Here is an 8090-nt window from a genome sequence, read left to right on the forward strand (position 1 = left end):
CATTTGGAGGGAAGATACAGAGTACAGTGTTACTAGTGCTTCCTCAGTCATTGCTCCAAGGTCTTTCACTCAGGCAGAGTTTTATTGGGGTAATTCAGATCCCATCATTTCTAAACCTTCACACTTTTCACATTTTTTGTATGACAGCTACGCTGCAGTATGACCACGATGGATTGCTGTAACTGCAGCACCTCTGCAAGAACCCCTGAAAGATTTTGGTGAGAATAGCTTGGCGGTGCAAGAGCAACCTTGGGCTACCGATTAAGAATTACTGTTATCCTATGTTGTTCTATATGATACCGAAATAAAATTCACTTGATATGAAAAAGGGCCGAGCATTTCTGAGCATGCTTCTCAAGGCCTGAGTGAAGGTTCAATTCAGCCCATGGCACCGGCCAACGATTTGAAAATAGATTGAAAGCCTCTGAACAAAACAGTATGTGAGGTGGGCTGACTCACATAATGGGTAAGTACTTAATCACTGACTTCCTTCCAGCTCACCTTTTAGCTGCATAATTACTTTACAGCAGTTTGGCATAATTTTCTGCTAATGATGATATGGGATTCACACATAGCATATATCTTGCTTGCCTCTCTGCTGATAGAAAATGGCTTGAGAGGAGCAAATGATTCATGAACAGGCAGGTGTCACACTTAGCAATGCTTTGAAGTCATTGTGGGTATTAGCTCTTTCACTGAAATAGGTACCACAAACTAGATTAATCAAGGGCACAGTGCTACAGAAGAAATAAATCTCTTTTCTAGTCTCTTTGTGCAGCATGATTGTATTAGAAAACAAAGAGCACTTTGACTTGGTAAAGCCTGTCCTCCAGAGCCTGCAAATGGTACAACAATTTATATCCCTTGAGGATCTGGCCCAGATGTTTTATGTAACTTTGTAATTTCTGCTTTTTTTTTCCCCCTAAACCACCTGCCATTGAAAGACCTGATAATAAACAGGGAAGTGAGCAACAAGTGGTACAGACTATACTGTAAACTGCTTCCTAAAAACAATGAGCCGGTTCTGCTTTCAGTTACATTTGTGCCATGCCAATGAATTTCAACAAAGGAACACAATGCACCCGAGACTGGACTGTTTCATTTTCAAGAGCTGCATTTGAGAAAAGAGAGGAGAAAAGAAAATTCAATTAAATGAAGCAATAAAGCCAGAGAAGTTCTTTCTGAAGAAAAGCTGCAATGTTTATCACTAGCTCCCCATCCCCAGCGAGCTGACATTTCAGGAAGGATGTTGCAGTTCTGTTCAGCTTACTTGAGAGAGAGTATTGACGTCTAGGCTAGAATGAGCACAAATCATGCATGAGTAAGTCGTTTACGCTCTCAGTCATTAGCTACACGTTCGGAGTGCTGGAGAACATCGGCAACTCTGCAGTGCCCTCCTTAAATTAGGGACCAAATCGGTTATGACACAACCATTTGCTGTGCACAAACTTTAGTATTGTATTGACCACAGACAGGTTTTGTAAATGAAATCAGTGATCCTTGTTTGTCAATATTTATTTAGGGAAGATTGCAAACTGTGGGTAGATGCTGAAGTCCTTACTCGAGCCATTCTGCCACTTGCTTTAAGGAAAGCTAACCACTCTGTCCTGCAAGTTGATGCTTATTCTGTGTTGGAGAAAACTAGAGTGAAGCTTGTTCTGTCACATCAGCATTTGCCTCTTCTCTTCCAGGACAGCGTACAAAGTCTTGAGAGAGTCTGTCTGTGGGTACTCTCCTCCAAACATCCCACTGTTAGCCCACCTTCAAGTCTGGTACTCACAACTGGACCCAGTATTTCCCTGGGGCTCTGTTGGTGCCAAAGAGCCTGGAGGGATGACCTCATGGGCCTCTTGCAGACTATATGCTCCTATTTGTTTGTCCAGGTATGACATTTGCTTCTGTCGTGCTGACCTTTGTGGAGAGCACTGTCCTGGCTATGCCTTCGCAAAGGGACACCTTTGTTCTGCATTTTGAGGGAAGACATAACTGAAGCCAGCTCACTGTTCCTGCTGTTACTCACAAAAGAGAAGGGTGAAGTGGGCACAAGGAGCCTAGGGCAGGATTCAAGTCTTGTTCTTTCATCACTAATTCACTTTCATCATTAATTCTCAAATTAATACAAATCACGGCATTAGCACATGAGCTTTTTGGTTTGGTAATTTGGTTCCAAGAACTGGGCATCAGTTTTGACCAAGCAAAGAGCGTTATCACATCTTGACAGAAAGAGTTTTTCACGTGTAACCTCCCACATGTGGGAAAATGAAAGAAATTACTTTAAAACTTAGGGCCAAAGTGCAGGAAAGACTTAAAATAACTCCCAGTGAAAAGTGGGAGTGTGTGTTTCTAGATGCTCTTACAAACATGGCTCAGATGCCGTCAGAAATTTGGTCAGTTCATCAGCACAGTAACCTGTGAGCCATGAAATGAGCTGTTTTAAATGCGCCAAGTTTTTACAGAAAATGCATTGACCAACTGTCCACAATCCATTAGCAATGAGCAATCTGTGCGTGGTTTCCTGTGAGCAGTTCCCTTTGGCCTCTCATGGTTTTTGTTTCCTTTTAATGTGGCATGCAAGAAGGGATGTGTGCAACAGAGTGACACCACAGCTTCCTATGCTACCGGATAATTGCTAATGAAAAATTTGCACTGTTAGATATGCCTAATTTGACCGACTGAACTTGCTAGTTTTCAAATCACATAAAGCTAAAGCACGTTGCCAGTGATGAGTGACACACACTTGCCAGCACAAATACGTCAGTATATTCACTTCTGTGAATACATTAAGCACTGTGGATGCACTTAACATAATGCATTTGCATTTTAACTGGATATTCCCTGGCTGGATTCATATTTGCATCAATCCAGAGGAATTCCACCTTTATAGCACGGATTCAACTTTGTTCTCACTGAAGTCAGCAGGTTCAGTAGGAACTGAATTTACCTTAAGGTCAAAAAGAAAAGTTTGATTTTGCTAATCTGTCCTCTTCCTTCTTACTGCATTTCCCTTCCTTTCCCTTAGAGGTGACAATCTGAAGCTATCAAAGCATCTTATTAGCTACAGCCATGGCAAAATAGAAAACAGTTAATTTTGGAGAAATGCGGGAGTGTTCTGGCATTATCTATCAGCTTCTGCCCCTCTCCTATCGTTTAGGTTCTAATTGCTACAGATTAGTGTGTAGCTTTTATCAGTTGTGGACCAACAGGAATTTTAGACTATTGATTAATGTTGTCTATAATATCGTATGTAAACAACATTGTAGATGATGATGTGTGGACATATGGTCACTGCAAAATGAACTGGGACCATTCACTCCCACCTTAGTAAAACTGAAATGAGAAACACGGGTTGCCTCAATGAAAAGACGTGTTTCACAGGATCAGTACCTTTCCCTTCACTGGTAGCTTTTTGTAATGGACAAGGTGTAAGAAATACAGAGTATTGTGCCCTTGAGTGGTTCCCTCTCCTCTGCCTTCTTAACATATGGTCTTGATTTTGACTGGGGCCTTCAGCAATGATACTTTATGATATCCTAAGTTAACCTGCCAGTTTGTACACTCAAGTTTTCTCCTAAACGTTGCCAAAACACTTTGGTTCCTTGATGCTTCAGGCAACTGACAGCAGCTTTACACAGCTCCTGATGTTGGCTTCAGATCTGGGTCTTGCCCCTCCCCATGGGGCACTTTCCCCCTTGGTGATGCTGACCACGCTTTGACTCGGGGAACAGCCACCAGCCTGCGCCTCCCTGGGAGCGCAAAGAAGCGGTGTGGAGGTGACAGCTTCTCTTTCGGTCTGAAATCCAGGGAGCGAAGCAGCCTGTCTGGGGACAGGAGGTTATGGAGCGATAGGGATTAGTTGTCCAAGGCCTTGGGCCAGCTGGACTCAAACCCCTCCCTGCTCTGGGAGGTCACCAGGATATGGCTGCACAGCTGAGCCAGCTGGAGGAGGTGGGTGCAAGCCAGATAGCAGCCCCCCCCCTCGCTTCTTCCCCTCTGACACAGAGGTCCTGAGCGTGGGGCAGTGGGCGGGGAGGCTCTCTGCTCTGCACTCACCACCTTGACCTCCATTCCTGCTGGGCAATGGGGAATTAATCCGACCAGCCACTGATCTGCCCTGTCTCATTCCTGCAGAGGAAGAGCCAGCTAAGCCCAAACTGCTGATGCTCGAGCCGAGGCTGGCTGTTGGTATGTGCCTTTTGCACGGGAGCTGATCCCGGGCGGCTCAGAGGTCGAGCAGGATGGGCTGTGCCTGCCTGCAGAGGAGCAGAGACGTCCATCCTCCTCACTGCCACGCAGCTCTGCTCCCCACCTAGAGAGCGGACACAAGGATCTCATGAAAGACCCCTCTTGTAGGAGGGGTCCCAGCATGGGGAAAGCCCCTGTCTCCTGGGCTGAGGGCAGCTGGTGAGCCAGGGAGCCAGCGCCCCGGTCCCAGCACTGGCGGGAGGGCTTTCATCTGAGAAAAGGCGGATGTCACGCATGCAGAAGAGTTAGTCATGTGGGAAAAAGGCTGCTCGAGGGATTAAAAGGACTATTTGCCCAGCCCCCAGTTTGAAGCACGAGGAAGAGGATCTGGGATTGCCCCCCAGCGATGCCCAGGTGCGGCTGCGGCAGCATGGCCCCTCTCCAAGCTCTACTGCCGTATCAGGGCGATGTGCAGAGGGGCTGAAGCCACCCCCGGGCTGTCCACTGCCTCCACAAAGCCACTTTACGGGGACTCCTCAGAGCAAGGATTTGCCAGGTATTTAACTGATGTAAGCTGCTCTTTGGCAAACGGCAGAGGAGCTGCAGCTGCAGCCCTGCGCAGGCGGTGGGGTGCTTGTCCCATGGCGGCTTGTCTCCCCGGGGGATGCTCCAGGCCAGGCAGCCCCAGTGCCGTGCAGCCACAGCCCTTCAGAGCCCCTCTCTGCAAATCGATCACCGAGTAATGCTTATGTCTGTCTTTTATGCACTAGGCAGAATGACAAAGTATAGCAGAGAGCTTAAGCAGTGCTCCTGCCTGGAATAATGGCCTGATAATGGTATTTTAAGGGTGTGTGGTCCCCAATACGCAACCCAGTGGTTTCTTATCGAGGCATGCCCTAAATGCAATTCTCTGTTATTGCAGTCCTAGTTTCATAGCACAGCTCAGCCAACAACACGAGTGATGAGGCAGAAAACTGCTCTAACAGAGCCAGGGAACAGCTGAACATTGGTGGGCAGCTATTTAAGCAGATACCAGACAACTCTGGGGACTACTGGACTGGGAATATGAGGTAGGAGCTGGGAGCCGCAGCTCACACTGCACACCCAAGGGGTGGAGGGGAGGACTGGCATACTGGAGGAGAACGAGCCTGCGCAATCATGTCAGGGTACCCACAGCCTTTGCACTGTAACGGTGGCAAACTGACGTAGCTCATGTTCCTCCGAGCCAAGCAGGCTGGCCGCCATTGTATACAACAACATATTCGATCAAGAACAGATTTTAACTCCCAGTTGCTTGTCTCCTATTACCCAAACCCAACAACTGCTGCCTCACTGCCCTTGCTGGAGGTTTGGATTTCCTGAAAAGGCTCGAGGTACTTCCCTTTCACAGTTGTTTGCTCTTTCCCTTTTGCTGTGGCACAAACTCTCCATGTTCTCACCAGCTTTCCAGACCAGCCTGAAGGCCCATCCCAAGAAATGCTCCCAGCTCATCCAAGAATGGGTGCATCCTCTCCCCGTAGACCTCATGTCACTGTGTCAGGCTACACGAATCACTCCCAGCTTGAAGCCCGGCCATCCTGCAGAAGGCATGCCGTGGTAGTAAGGCTGACACAAACAAGTCTGTATCCAGTGGTCTCCTATGTGTCTGCTGCATGGGAGCAAATCCATCCATGAAAGTATGATGTGCATGGAGCTCAGTGGCTCCCTACTGTTATAACACTGTTTTTCAAAATACAACTTTGTGTTAATTCATCTCACAGCTTAAAGCTTTTTCTCTTGTGTTAAGGCAATGGCAAGAAAAATGCAGTATAATTCTTGTATTATTCCTCAGATATGATATCAAGAATTGCATTTAGGTATGCAATAGAAAAGAACTTAGAAATAAGGCTGAAAATTTGCAGCATAATTCAGTGTCTCTCTCTGTGTCATGTTTTAACCCCAGCCAGCAGCTCAGCCCCACACAGCCACTTGCTTACTCTCCTCCGGTGGGATGGGGGAGAGAATTGGAAGGGTAAAAGGGAGAAAACACGTGGGTTGAGATAAAGACATTTTAATAAGTAAAGCAAAAGCCGTGCACACAAGCAAAGCAAGACAAGGAATTCATTCCCCACTTTCCATGGGCAGGCAGGTGTTCAGCCATCTCCAGGAAAGCAGGGCTCCATCACACGTAACAGCTACTCAGGAGACGAATGGCATCACTCCAAACGTCCCCCCCTTCCTTCCTCCTCCCCCAGCCTATTATATGCTGAGCATGATATCACATGGTATGCGATAACCCTTGGGTCAGTTGGGGTCAGCTGTCCCAGCTGTGTCCCCTCCCAACTCCTTGTGCACCCCCAGCCCACTCGCTGGTGGGGTGGGGTGAGAAGCAGCAAAGGCCTTGGCTCTGTGTGAGCACTGCTCAGCAGTAACGAAAACATCCCTGTGTTAGCAACGCTGTTTGCAGCACAAACCCAAAACACAGCCCCGTACTAGCTACTATGGAGAAAATTAACTCTATCCCAGCCAAAACGAGCACACACTGCTACATTTTCAGCTCACCACAACACTCGCACACACACTTACATGCAGGTGGAGATGCACTCCCTACACAAAATGAAGTGGCACCCTTCCCTGCACTCCAGGTATCCCCCAAGTATCCCACTGCTTGGGGGCCCTTGGGTCATGCAGGCACCCCTCAGGGTTTTAGGGCTGGGCAGGTGGCAGCCGCAGGCAGCAGCGGGGAACACAGGTGACTCCTGCACCATGGCAGGGAGACGACAGCTCTCAGGACTGCCCCTGAGGAAGGCACCAGAGCACTGCAAAAGGGGGAAAAAATAACACCCACCTGCATGTAAAAAGAGAATTTTGGATTAGCCAGCCCTGGTTTAGTACCCTGAAAAGTACTGAGTCCAGTGATTGTGCAGTTAACTTACCAGCATAGAAGAGAAAATAAAAGAGTTAAAGCAAATAGTCAGCATAGTCCCTGTTCTCTACTGGAAGAGAAGAAATTATATCAAGGTAATAATAGTTCTCTGCTCTGACAGACAACAGATGAAACACCACCACAAAAACTTTTCAATATTTCACCACGTGACAGTCTCCCTGGCAAATTAAGGAACGATGAGTTAGACAAGAATCAGAAAAAGCACATAATTACTTACAAAACATGTTCCATGGTTCTCAGTCAAGAAGAGGGGCCATTTTAAATGATAGCTCATCTCAGTCTTGCTGTATGACATATGATCTGGATGTGGGGAGAGAAAACCTATCTATTAACAGGTTTGTGGTCATTGCCAAGCTGGGAGCCCTTTGAAGGATTACAATTTCAAATGATCATAAAAAGTTGGAAAAATTGTATCAGTGCTATGAACTTCATCCCAGACAAATTAAAATGCATTAATTAGGGCCACCTTAGAACCAGATGTACAAAGACAAAAAGGGGAACGGCTGAGCAAGTAGTGGTGCTACTAGAAAGGTCACAACTGGAATATGAGTCAGTGTTGGCTAATGTTTCCAGAAAGATGTGTATCAGCAAGGTACAGCATCTAAGATGCAGATGGTGATTGCACTACTGATCATTGCCAAGGTTTCGGTTATGATCAGATGTGGACACCATCACTGAGGAAGCACAAAATGTGGTGAGTCTGGATGGCACCAAGAAGAGTAACATGCAATTTAGGGAATGTGACCTCTGGCGAAGGGTTGAGTGAATGTTGTTGGCTTTCCCTTGAAAAAAAAAAAAAAATTGTTAGAGAATTGCACATGGACGACAGAGATCACTTGTCCCTGGTTCACAGAACATGGTTATCAGAAGTTATTGAAGCAAGGTGCTCCTTCAAGGTCCCTGGTTTCTGGCTCTGCTTGCTGGGGATGCCTGTTGGTGGTGACCCTGCTGAGGCCGTGCTGTGTTCAGCCTGTCGCAGATG

General features: G+C 46.9%; 1 long non-coding RNA gene across 1 annotated transcript in view; it reads left to right on the top strand.

Annotated features, from left to right (window-relative positions):
• The window catches only part of LOC142605230 (uncharacterized), a 168101-nt gene that overhangs the window by 84682 nt on the left and 75329 nt on the right, over window positions 1–8090 (top strand). The gene's annotated exons all lie outside the window — the stretch shown is intronic.

Source organism: Balearica regulorum, chromosome 1 (assembly GCF_011004875.1).
Source record: "Balearica regulorum gibbericeps isolate bBalReg1 chromosome 1, bBalReg1.pri, whole genome shotgun sequence".
Lineage (NCBI taxonomy): Eukaryota > Metazoa > Chordata > Aves > Gruiformes > Gruidae > Balearica > Balearica regulorum.